Here is a 13,434-nt window from a genome sequence, read left to right as displayed (position 1 = left end):
AAAAGGTGCATTTGAGCACTATGGAGACCCAATTCCTGACCATGAAACACAAAGAGACCAGAGTTCTGCATTATTACTTAGACATTGGCAGACCCAGAAATTATATATTTGAGTGGATACAGCAGCCATCCTTCATAAGTTGGAAATAGCACAGTATAACCTATAAGGGAAAAGAATCTGAATAAATATAAATATACATATGTAGATAACTGAATTCCTGTGGTTTGTACCTGAAACTTATTGCAAATCAACTATACTTCCATAAAAATAAAGTATATGCTAGGGACCTCCCTCAGAGAAGAAAATGGCATCCCACTCCAGTATTCTTGCCTAGAGAATCCGTGGACAGAGGAGCCTGGTGGACTGCCGTCTGTGGGGTTGCACAGAGTTGTACACGACTGAAGCAACTTAGCATGTATGCATGCATTGGAGAAGGAAATGGCAACCCACTCCAATATTCTTGCCTGGAGAATCCCAGGGACAGAGGAGCCTAGTGGGCTACAGTGCATGGGATCACGAAAAGTCCTTTAAGATGTACGTATCTTTTAAAACAATGGCTCTTCAGTGGCCCTTTGTCTTTGATGGATAGAGTAGATTGGCCCTGGAACCCAGGGATCAAAATTGTCCTCTTACCATCACTACTGGTTGTGGAGGTTCTGGGTCTGAAGGTGTGTACACAATTAATTTAAGTAACATCAAGTGATTCTCCGGATGGCTGTACCTATTTTTACATGCCCATTAGCAGCAGCGATGAATGGTCCCCATAACTCCTCAGTCCCCACTCACAACAGGTATCTCCTTGCTGGCTGAGTTTTGCCTTATTGTGATGAAAGAGCTTGGGCACAGGGAAGGGACATGCTGGTCAGGAGCCAGCACAGCTGAGCTCCTGCTAGTCTTTTGCTGGTTCAAGAGGAGCAAGATGTAATAATTTAAGACTTCAGGTTCACTGAACTTTCAGATAACTGGGAGGGGCAGCTGCATATAACTGGACTGAAATAGGAAGGAAACTTAATCTTGGGGTTCCCAACCTCTGGGATCTAATGCCTGATGATCTGAGGTGGAGCTGATGATATAAAAATAGAAATAAATTGCCAATAAATATAATGCACTTGAATCATCCCAAAACTATCCCTCACGCCTCTCCCTGCCCCTCAAACCCCCAGTCCATGGAAAAATTATCTTCCAAAAAACTGATTCCTGGTTTAAACAGGTTGAGGACTGCTGCTTGGAACCGTTGCTCAGTTCTACCCTTAATCTTAGCCCTGGGGACAGTTCTCTCTGGACATGTTCCCCACTGTGTTAAATGGTTAGAATAGTTCCTGTCTTCTCTTTCTTCTCAGTTGCTAGGAAGTGGATGCTCATGTATCATCCCTGAGAAGTCCTCTTAAAATACTGGTTCATTGGGACCCTGGGGTGCCTGAACAGACACAGTACTAATTTGGGGGAGAGAACACAGACAGGACAGTGAGAAGCCCATAGAAAGTTTATTTTCCGGTCTACACAGATGCCCACAAACTCAGCAGACTTTTGAGATCAGCATCTTATGATGATTTCACGCTTGATACAAACTTTGTAAACAAGGGTGCAGATTTCCGCATCAGAAGGGCATATATTCTCTTCTGACACAACTTCAGCTTTCCCTTTTATGATCCCATTTTCTGCACAGAAGAAGCAATGTTGTGTCAGACAGCTGGATTCCACTACTGATCTTCTTACACCAGACCCACCCCCAAAATATCGTATCCTGCCTTTTACTGTGTCTGAAACTCAGCCCCATTTCTCAGGCTCCTATACAAGACACATGTTACTAGCCCTTCTCCCTTCCTCCACCTTGAACCCCTTACCACACTGCCTCTATGTGATGAGTTTCATTCTTCCTCCAATGATTTATTCATATTGCTTTCTGCCATGTCTTGGTTTCCCTTTAAACTTTGCTCTCACATAACATTTCCCCTTATCTGACATTAACGCTCTGGCCGGAAGTCTCTGCACATACCTGTTGCTTGTATTTCCCAAAAGAAGTTTCTTGTACTGAAATCACACAGACAGGCTGTGTAAATAAAATTACTATAAGGAAAAATGATGTTGTTGGAGGCCTCAAGCATGACTCTAACCTGAGGAGAAGAGGATGAAAAAGGGTAAAAAGCATCGATTTGGCTGAGGCAGCTGGGGAGTAACCATTAAGCAAAATAAGCGTGTTTTAGGTCAACCCAGGAAGAGGGCACAAGAGGTTTCCCTAGACATCACCCCTTCACACACTCACGGCTAAACTCAGTTTAGAGCCATCGAGACTGTAAAGAGCAGTCTGCTCTGACGTGGTGGGGAACAAACCCACCGCATAAACAAACCAGAGTTCATTGTCCCTACTGAGCTGCTTTCCGGCTTTGTGACATGGCATTATTACTCTGAGCTTCTCATTCTACCTTTGTGAAATCAAGGTATGAAATCTAGCTATCTAGTCGGTTTGAGTTCATAAGTTTTTGCGTTTTGTGTATGATAAAGCTCTTTATGAAGGTAAAGTACTATGTGTATTATACAAATAAAGACACTTGGATTCTGAGAGCACTTGGCCAACTAGTACTCAGTAGGTGTTTACCTTACCCATACAGTTATAAAACTTCTACTCAGATACAAGATGAAAGGAATGACTGAGATTCTCAGATGGGAGAAGACACCCACTGAGCTCAGACCTGAGGAAGAGAAAAACCCAGCACCTTCCTGAAACAGCAACAGAGAAGATATTTGGAAAGGGGAAGCTCAAAGGCATTTCTAGCATCATTTATATTTGAGTAAATAATCAGATACCGTATATATTTCTCTTAGGGTTTTTGGTAGCTCTGAAACTTTCCCTTCTGTTTGCATCGTTTTCTAAAAACCTTACCGAGGCCTTTCAGGAGTTGGGGATTGCTGTCAAATACAGGAAAGCAGGTGGTCTAGGGGATCTGAAGGCTCAGTGAAGACAGTGAGGAAAGGTGATGGAGGTAAGAGTCTGGAAAGCCAGTCCCGGTCTGACAGTAAGTCTCCCATCGGTGAGGAAGACCATAATCACCCCATTCTTGCAGCTTCTCTCCCATCTGCCGTGGCCTGTTGAGTGGAGTCTCCCTGGCTCAGCCTCCTCACTGCACAGGATGGCGGCGGGGGCATGAATGGCTCAGGGCCAGCAACGCTGCTTAATCATTGTCACTCAGTCTTATTTATCTTTGTTTTTATCCCTATTCTTATTGCTTTTCTCTCTCCTCCTTGCTTCTCCCCTGGTGAAGATAAGAGTCCTGACATGGTTTAAAACCTCTTCTCGTTTATGCTCTGCCTACTGTCACATTCTTGTTTTTTGGTGCTTTTTCTTTTTTGTGGTAAAAGTGACATAATAAGAAACAACATTTTAACCATATTTAGCTGTGCAGTTAAGTGGCACTAAGTCCATTCACATTGTTGTGCAGCGCTGGCTGTCACCCATTTCCCAGATTTTTCAGCTTCCTAAACTGAAACTCTGTCCCCATTAAACACTAACGTCCCCACTCCCGTACACCTTGGCCCTGCTGCTGCTGCTGCTGCTACTAAGTCGCTTCAGTCGTGTCTGACTCTGTGCAACCCCATAGACGGCAGCCCACCAGGCTCCCCCATCCCTGGGATTCTCCAGGCAAGAACACTGGAGTGGGTTGCCATTTCCTCCTCCAGTGCATGAAAGGGGAAAGTGAAAGTGAAGTCGCTCAGTCGTGTCCAACTCTTAGCGACTCCATGGACTGCAGCCCACCAGGCTCCTCCGTCCACGGGATTTTCCAGGCAAGAGTACTGGAGTGGGTTACCATTGCCGTCTCCCACCTTGGCCCTAGAAGCTACTAATGTACTTTCAGAATTTGTGAATTCGACTATTCCATCTGTACCATCACTTCTTCATTTTAAAAATGGAAATAATAATACACACTTTCCTAAGAGAGTTGCTCTGAAGTTCATGGCTGATGCATGCAAAAGCATTTGTAGGTGAGTTTGTAAGATGATATTTCACTTCAAATCAGTAGTGCAGATTGAAATCATTTATGAGGGTCTTTTTCTTCTCTCTCCCCACTCACCATGACTCCCAAATCTTTACTTACCACTATGCATTTGTCCATGTGACTTTTAACTGTGACTGTTACGTCGTAATAGTTAGTTGAGTTTTCAACTGGATCAACTGTCAGTTTTGCTGAAATCACCTCCTGTCTAGATATGAAAAAGAGGCAGAAAAAAGGTCGGATAAAAGTCTTGGATTGAGGTAGCCTGGCAGGGAATATGCAAGCAGGAGAGGCAGAGAGAACAGGGGGATAAAAGGGATACAGAGGCATCAATGCCATAAGGATCTACTTTGCATGACACACACCTGAGGTGAGCACTGATGCCCATGAAGCACAGGGATCATCTGAGTTGGTGGATCAGCACAGCCCTTTCTTCTGGGCAGTGACCAGGGCCATGGCCCCTCGTGTACAGCTCAGGCACCTTATGCAAATTTTATACCACAGCTATTGACCACGGTCACATTGCCGACTATGTTTCTCTTTTATGGAAAAAGGAGAGAATGACAAAAGGATAGCAGACAGATTTAAAACACAAAAGAGCTGTAAGTCATGGATTCGGGAACCTCTCCCAGCAGTTTCTGAGCGGGGAGAGAATGAGTTCTGGGTTGGCAAAAGTGTCCTCCCCTGGAAGATTTTCTGCAGGGAGGAAAAATCCATGACTTACACTAGGTCTTGGGCTGCGCCAGACCCAAGTCTCAGGCAGAGAACGAGGAGCAGGACAGCAGGGCTGGTCTTAAACAGAAACTGAAGAGCACGCATGCTGGAAGAATTTGAAGCTCAGGAGGACTGTGTCCTCAGGGAGCCAGGATGGCTCTTATAACTCTAGCAGGAAGACTCTGGAGCTACTGGGTCCAGTTGACTTGGCCAAAATCATCACATCTGAGGGATTTCCTTTTTGCTACCTTAGTTGTTTTCTTTTCTTTTTTTTTTTTTTTTGAGAAACGTCAGTGTTTGGCCGGAACTTTTTTTCGCTCTGCCTGAGCTCATTCACCCATTCACAAGTAGTCAGAACTTTAAGTTGAGGAGAGAAAGAGAAAGGAAGGAGTTGGACCATTACCACTTTTTTCCCCAACATTAGAGTGTTCCCGGATCCTTAGGATAGATCTTGTCTTAACCGCTGTAAGCATGTTTCTTTCCTTTACTAAGCCCTGCTTCCTAACCCCTGCTTTGAGTTTGTAGGATCCATGAAGTGTTCTTTCTCCTTGTCCTCTGAATGACAAATGTCTTATCTTCCTCTCAATGCCTCAACTCTAAAATTTGCTGTAGATTTTAGATGTGGGATTTTAGATTGTATTAATAGAATGGATGCCTTGACACTAATGTGCCTAATCATACCTTCTCTGATTTGCATTTTTGGTCCAGAGAATCATCTCTAATAAGTGGTGGCCCCATAGGGTATAGAGTGTGTTTAAAGAGCATTCAGTCCATGGACATAGGAAAAAGTCAAGTCATATTAGAAGAGGCAAGACATACACAGCATGTATTCCTTATGGCACTGCCAAGAAGCAAGAAGCTGTATTCAGTGACCTTTCTATGTATGGATTGGTTCCTTTAGGAGCCTTGAATTCACATTCCATGTGTGGAAGCTGCTCTCCTGAAACTTCTAAGAAAAAGTCCTGTCATCCCAGCTCTCTACCTCCCTGGCTTTGGTTACTTCTCAGCCTGCTTCTACTTGTAAGAAATTCAGTTGTGGGGACAGATGACAGATCCCATCTTTGGAGGACTTTTGTGATTATCTCTGGTTATCTTACAGGAGAAGGTGGTATCTGCAAAACCACTTAGAGAGTTTGGGTGACCAGGGAACTCATGCAATTTCACACCTATCATGCAAATGGGAGAACCAGGGAACAGCTGAGGGTTCTTGCATCAGATGTGGAGGTTAAGTCCAAGCGTGACTGAACTGGGACATCTGTGAGTGCTGCACTCTTACCTCCGAGGAGTATCCCAGAGAACTAGAGTGCTGAAGCTAAGCAGAACCTTGAGATGTCTTAAGGGTAGAGCAAGACTAGGGAAGGTTGCTTTCATCTCTTCATTTGTATTTTATGTAATATTGTCTATGAATCAGGAGGGGCCTCTCTCTAACTCCAGGTGCTGTACGGCAGGTCTTCTCTTTCCTTTCATCTCTGTTTTTCCTAAACTCATTAAATTTCTTTCCCTCCCAAGATCTTGCCTTCCATTAAATTCTTATTTATTGAAATATTATTTTCAACTAAATAATATATTTTCATGGTGAGAAAATCCAAATCATATCAAGATTGGAAACTGATGCTTAAAACTAACTTTCTTAGTTAATTTCTCTGACTTGACACTTCTAGTTTCTTCTTCTGATAGACTTCCACAAATACTCAGCAGACTGCAAATTACCTTTTTGGGACGAAATGATGTTTCAAGTATATATTAAGAAATACGTAGCCCCAGAGGGCTCCAATAAAATCAGGGGCCAGTTTGCCAAAGGAATGGAAATGAATGTAACAATTAGTAGCAAATTTCAGCAGGAAACCTGTTATCATAGCAAACTCTCCTTTTTTCAGTAGTATTGAGACATTCGGTTAATGTGGTGGCATTTGCAGGAAGTTGTCTGCTGCTTTAGGATGAGGGCTGGCAGCAAGCCTTACTCGGCTAAGGTTCTGGGTCGCCTCTGTCCATCAGCACGTTCTGACACAGTGCAACTGTTCAATAGCTGCACTGTCTGCATAGCACAAGTGGCCACTGAAGCCAGGAAATGGGGTCAGTCTATCTTAGATTTGTTGTAAGTGTCAACTTCCCAGTGGATTTCAAAGATTTAATATGGATAAAAGAATGTAATGTATCTCACAAATGATTTTTTAATAGTAATTATTGTTGTTGTTCAGTTTCTCAGTCATGTCTGATTATTTGTGACCCCATGCACTGCAGCATGCCAGGCTTCCCTGTCCTTTACCATCTCCCAAAACTTGTTCAAACTCATGTCCATTGAGTCATCCATAACCTCTGTCATCCCCTTCTCCTCCCAAAGAAACAGGTGAAGTTAACTTGATAATATATTTGATTTAGCCTAATATATCCTGAGTATTATTTTAAGATATAATTGCACAACAGACTGTGGAAAATTCTTTTAAGAGATGAGAATATCTTTCCACTGTGTCTGTCTTTCTCAGCATCAGGATCTCTTCCAATGAGTCAGCTCTTCAAATCAGGTGGCCAAAATATTGGAACTTCAGCTTCAACATCAGTCTTTCCAATGAATATTCAGGGTTGATTTCCTTTAGGATTGACTGGTTTGAACTCCTTGCTGTCCAAGGGACTCTCAAGAGTCTTCTCTAGCACCACAGTTTGAAAGCATCAATTCTTTGACAGTCAGCCAGCCTTCTTTATGGCCCAACTCTCACATCCATACATGACTACTGGAAAAACCATAGCTTTGACTAGATGGACCCTTGTCAGCAAAGTAATGTCTCTGCTTTTTAATATACTGTCTAGGTTTGTCATAGCTTTCCTTCCTAGGAGCAAGCATCTTTTCATTTTGTGGCTGCCGTCTGCAGTGATTTTGGAGCCCAAGAAAATAAAGCCTTTCACTGTTTCCATTGTTTCCCCATCTAATTGGCATGAAGTAATGGGACCAGATGCCATGATGTTAGTTTTCTGAATGTTGAGTTTTAAGCCAGCTTTTTCATTTTCCCCTTTCACCTTCATCAAAAGGCTCTTAATTTCCTCTTTGCTTTCTGCCATAAAGGTGGTGTCATCTGCATATCTGAGGTTATTGATATTTGTCCTAATAATCTTAATTCCAGTTTGTGCTTCATACAGTCCAGCATTTCGCATGATGTACTCTGCATATAAGTTAAATAAGCAGGTTGACAATATATAGCCTTGATGTACTCCTTTCTCAATTGGGAATTAATCTGTTATTCCATGTTTGGTTCTAACTGTTGCTTCTTCACCTGCATACAGGTTTCTCAGGAGGCAGGTAAGGTGGTCTGGTATTCCATCTCTTTAAGAATTTTTCCACAGTTTGTTGTGTGGTAATTATGTCTTAAAATGATATTTAGGTTATATTAGACTAAATCAAATATATTATCGAGTTAACTTCACTTGTTTTTTTTTTTTAAATGTCACTAACAGCATTATGCATGTAGTTTAAAATATATTTCCTTCTCTCTCTCTTGTTTTTTTTTTTTTTGGCCTCTCTCTAGGGCTTGTGGGATCTTAGTTCCTCAACAAGTGATCAAACTCAGGACTTCAGCATTGATGGCACCAAGTCCTAACCATGACTGCCAGAGAATTCCTCCCCCCATTTTAACTGGATAGTTTTAATCCAGGAAATCATGTATCTAGCTGCTTTGAGGACAAAGGAAATAAAAGTGTGTATAGAACTAGTACAGGAGCTAAAATTTGTGATTTTGTAATGCTATTTGGTGGAGATTTCAGGGGCCCACATAAGATTGTCTGTGTGTATAAATACATATGTGTGTGTACAAACCAGGAGCATAGGCTTTTGTGTCAGGTTGCCTGCACGGTGCAAATCCCAGCCTTCTACATAGTAGCCATGTCCAAATTAATTTGCCTTCTCTCATCTCAGTTTCCCCATCAATGAAGTTGAATATGTTAATAAATAGTCAGTTCAGTCAGTTCAGTCACCCAGTCGTGTCTGACTCTTTGCAACCCCATGGACTGCAGCACGCCAGGCTTCCCTGTCCATCACCAACTCCTGGAGCTTGCTCAAACTCATGTCCACTGAGTCGGTGATGCCATTCAACCATCTCATCCTCTGTCATCCCATTCTCCTTCTGCCTTCAATCTTTCCCAGCATCAGGGCCTTTTCTAATGAGCTGACTCCTCATATCAGGTGGCCAAAGTATTGGAGCTTCAGCTTCAGCATCAGTCCTTCCAATGAATATTCAGGATTGATTTCCTTTAGGATTTTTTTTAGGATAAATAGTATTCACTTGTTTTGTCTATCTCCTCTGAAAAATATAAGCTTTATAAAATCAGGATGAAAAATTCCTGATTCACTTCTGTAAGGTGGTAGTGGTGGTTGTTTAGTTGCTAAGTCGTGTCTGACTCTTGCGACCTCATGGACTGTAGCCCGCCAGACCGTGGGATTCTCCAGGCAAGAATACTGGAGGGGGATGCCATTTCTTTCTCCATCACTTCTGTAAACCACAGACCTAAAATAAGGAATGGCACATAGGGTACTTGATAAATATTTATTGAGTGAATGAATACATAATGCATGAGTGGTTTTTATCATCATTATTATTATTTTTTTAACTTTTGGCTGTGCTGAAATTTTGTTGCTTTGCAGTGGCTTTCTCTTGTTCCGATGAGCAAGGTCTACTCTCTAGTAGTGGTGCTCAGGATTCTCATTGTGGTGTCTTCACTTCTGAAGCACAGGCTCTATGTACATGGGCTTCAGTAGTTGAAGCACAGGGGCTCAGCAGCTATTGCCCAAGGTCGCAGAGCATGCAAACTTCAGGGGTTGTAGCATGCAGGTTTGGTAGTTGTGGCTTGCAGAGTCTAGTTGGGGCACACAGGCTTAGTTGCTCCATGCCACGTGACATATTCCTGAAACAGGGATCAAACCTGTGTCTCCTGCATTGGCAGGTGGATTATTATCCACTGTACCACGAGAGGAAGTCCAGCAGGTGGTTTTAAAGGTTTTATTTATTTTAAAATATTTTTCTAGTGTTAATGAGAAAGTGAAAGTCACTCAGTTATGTCCAACTCTTTGCGACCCCATGGACTATACAGTCTGTGGAATTCTCCAGACCAGAATACTGGAGTGGATAGCCGTTCCCTTCTCCAGGGTATCTTCCCAACCCACGGATTGAACCCTGGTCTTCCAAATTGCAGGTGGATCCTTTACCAGCTGAACCACCAGGGAACCCAAGAATACTGGAGTGGGTAGCCTATCCCTTCTCCAGGGGATCTTCCCCACCCAGGAATCAAACTGGGGTCTCCTGCATTGCGGGCAGATTCTTTACCAGCTGAGCTACCAGAGAAGCCCAGTGTTAATGAGATATAACTGACAAAACATTGTGTAAATTTAAGGTATACAGTGTGCTGATTTTATGCATATATATATTGTAAAATGATTATCACCCTAGAGTTAGCTATCAGTTCCATCAAGTCACATAGTTACCTTTTATTTTTTGTGGTGAGAACATTTAAGATCCACTCTTTAGCAATTTTTAGGTATATAATTCAATATTATTAACTATATTTGCTGTACTATGCACAGATCTTTAGAACTTTTGCATCTTATGTTTGAAGGTTCATACACTTGACCCTCATCTCCCCAATTCCTTCCTCCCCTGCCACCCAGCTCCTGATACCCATAGCTCTACTCTATTTCTTTCAGTTTAGCTTTTTTTATTTTTAATTTTTTAAAGTTGAACTCCAGTTGAGTACAATATTGTAGTAGTTTCATGTGTACAGCATAACAATTCAACAGTCAAATATTATACATTACAAAATGATTACCACAATAAGTCTCGTAACCATCTGTCTCCATATCAAATAATTACTGTATGATTGACTTTAGTTCCTATGTAATACATTACATTCCTGTGACTTATTTATTTTATAACTGAAGTTTGTACCGTTTAATCCATCTCACTTATTTCTGCCAAAGCCCCACCTTCCTTGCCTTTGGAAACCATCAATTTGCTTTCTGTGTCTGTAAGTCTATTTTTGTTTTGTTTTGTTTGCTTTGTTTTTTAGATTCCACATATAAGTGAGATCATGCAGTATTTACCTTTCTCTGATTTATTTCACTCAAATATACCACCCTCTGAGTCCATCCATGTTGTTGCAGATTGCAAGATTTCATTCTCTTTTATGTTTGAGTGGTTCCATTGTTTATATATAGCACATCATTTTACATTCATCTATTGATGGACATTAAGGTTGCTTGCATATCTTGGCTATTGCAAATAATTGCTACAAAGAACATAGGGTGCATACGTCTTTATAAATTGGTGTTTTTGCTATCTCTGGGTAAGTATCTAGCAGTGAACTTGCTGAATCATATGATAGCTTGATGTTTAGTTTTTTGAGGAAACTCCATATTGTTTCCCATAGTGGTTGCTCCGATCTACATATCCACCAACCGTGCATGAGTGTTACTTTTCTTCCATATCCTTGGTAATACTATTATTTGTTGTCTTTTTGATGACAGCAATCCTGACAGATGTGAAATGATGTCTCACTGTGATTTCAACTTGTGTTTCTCAGATAATTAGTGATGTTGAACATCTTTTCATGTGTCTCTTAGCAACCTCTATGTCTTCTTTGGAGAAATGTCTATACAGGTACTCTTCCTGTTTTTAAATAGGTTGGTATTTTTTATATTTAGTTATATGATTCCATTATAAAATTAAGAAATCCACCCCTAGTGCATATATTATTTGGAAATACCTTCTTTCATTCAGTAGTTCAGTTTGCCTCTTCATTTTGCTGTTGGTTTCCTTTGTGTGCAAAAGGATTTTAGTTTCACGGAGTCCTATGTGTTTATTTTGCTCTTATTTCCCTTGCCTGAGGAAACAGATCGAAAAAAATATTGCTAAGACCAATGTCAAAAAGCATCCTACTTATGTTTTCTTCCAGAGTTTTATGGCTTCAGGTCTTTTGTCAGGTCCTCAATCCATTTTGAGTTTATTTTGTACATGACATAAGAAAATGTTCTAGCTTGATTCTTTTGAAGTAGCTGTCCAGTTTTCCCAGGCTATTTATGGAAGCAGCTCTCTATGTCATTTTATAATTTTCCTTCTCAGTGTAGATTTATTGACTATGTAAGTATGGGTTTATTTTTGGGTTCTGTCATCTGTTCCATGGATCTATGTATCTTCTTTTTGATAGTATCACAGTGTTTTGATTCTTAGAGTTTTGTAATAGTTTGAAATCAGGGAGCATGATGCATTCAGTTTTGTTTTTCTTTCTCAAGAGGGTTTTGTCTCTTTGGGGTCTTTTGTGGTTCTATACATATTTTAGGCATATTTTTTCTAGTTCTGCAGAAAAATGCCTTGGAATATTGATAGAGATTGCATTTAATCTGAAGATTAATTTGAGAAGTAAGAACATATTAAGAACATTAATTCTTTCAATCTGTAAACACAGTACATTTTTTTATTTGTGTAATCTTAAATGACTTTGGTCAATATCTCATAATTTTCAGAGTACCTGTCTTTTACCTCCTTGGTTAAGTTTATTCCTGGGAGTTTTGTCTCTTTAGAAACCTATATGCAGGACAAGAAGCAACAGTTAGAACGGACATGAAACAACAGACTGATTCAAAATTGGGAAAGGAATATGTCCAGGCTGTATATTGTCACCTTGCTTATTTAACTTATTTGCAGAATACATCATGCAAAATGCCAGGATGGATGAATCACAAGCTGGAATCAAGATTACTGGAGAAAATATCAACAGCCTCAGATATGTAGAAGATACCACTCTAATGACTGACGGTGAAGAGGAACTAAGGAGTATCTTGATGAAGGTAAAGAGGAGAATGAAAAAGTCGGATTAAAACTCAACATTCAGAAAACTAAGATCATGGCATCTGGTCCCATCATGTCATGGCAAATAGGTGAGGAAAAAGTGGAAGCAGTGACAGATTTTATTTTCTTGGGCTCCAAAATCACTGTGGACGGCAGCCTTGAAGTGAAAAGATGCTTTGGTCCTTGGAAGGAAAGCTACAACAAACCTAGACAGCATATTAAAAAATAGAGACATCACTTTGCCAACAAGGGTCCCTTTAGTCAAAGCTATGGTTTTTCCAGTAGTCATGTATGGATGTGAGAGTTGGACCATGAAGAAGGTTGAGTGGCAAAAAATTGATGCTTTTGAACTATGGTGCTGGAGAAAACTCTTGAGTCCCTTGGACAGCAAGGAGTTCAAACCAGTCAATCCTAAAGGAAATCAACCCTGTATTTTCACTGGAAACACTGATACTGAAGCTGAAGCTTCAATACTTTGGCTATCTGATGCAAAGAGTCAACTCATTGGTAAAGACTCTGATTCTGGGGAATATTGAGGGCAGGAGAATGGGGCAACAGAAGATGAAATGGTTGGATGGCATCACTGACATAATAAACATGAATGGAGTTGTTTAAACTCTGGGAGATAATGAAGGACAGGGAAGCCTGGCATGCTGCAGTTTATGGGGTCACAAAGAGTTGGACCTGACTGAGCTACTGAACAACAACAAATGCTGGTTTCGCAGAATAATTTGGAAGTATTTATTCCTCTTCAATTTTTAGGGATAGTTCAAAATACAAACTATCCCTAAAAATACAAATACTTAAGGGGATGCCACATCAGTTTTTAGATGTTTAGTGGTCTAAGGCTTGTTGCAGTATGTTTTCCAAGTGTAGATATTTACTGAATCTTGAACAACTTAACA

At 40.9% G+C, this 13,434-nt stretch overlaps 1 protein-coding gene and 1 long non-coding RNA gene across 2 annotated transcripts in view; one reads left to right on the top strand and one right to left on the bottom strand.

Moving 5' to 3' along the window:
- Nucleotides 1-1,465: 1,465 nt before the first annotated feature.
- LOC145523709 (uncharacterized) lies at nucleotides 1,466-4,115 on the bottom strand. Its single transcript, XR_014066860.1, has 3 exons — nucleotides 3,923-4,115; nucleotides 1,997-2,114; nucleotides 1,466-1,658 (listed from the first exon to the last, which is right to left on the bottom strand). It is a non-coding gene; the product is annotated as an uncharacterized LOC145523709 (long non-coding RNA).
- A 67-nt stretch (nucleotides 4,116-4,182) lies between these two features.
- The window catches only part of LOC145523704 (olfactory receptor 9A4-like), a 150,526-nt gene continuing 141,274 nt past the window's right edge, over nucleotides 4,183-13,434 (top strand). Inside the window, exon 1 of the mRNA XM_081534445.1 lies at nucleotides 4,183-4,359. The gene's annotated coding sequence lies outside the window, so the exon portion shown is untranslated. The remainder of the gene's footprint in view (nucleotides 4,360-13,434) is intronic.

Source organism: Giraffa tippelskirchi, chromosome 10, assembly GCF_054371585.1.
Source record: "Giraffa tippelskirchi isolate mGirTip1 chromosome 10, T2T-mGirTip1v1.2.pri, whole genome shotgun sequence".
NCBI lineage: Eukaryota > Metazoa > Chordata > Mammalia > Artiodactyla > Giraffidae > Giraffa > Giraffa tippelskirchi.
Note: the sequence above shows the minus strand (reverse complement) of the source record. Positions and strands in the feature narration are given on the sequence as shown.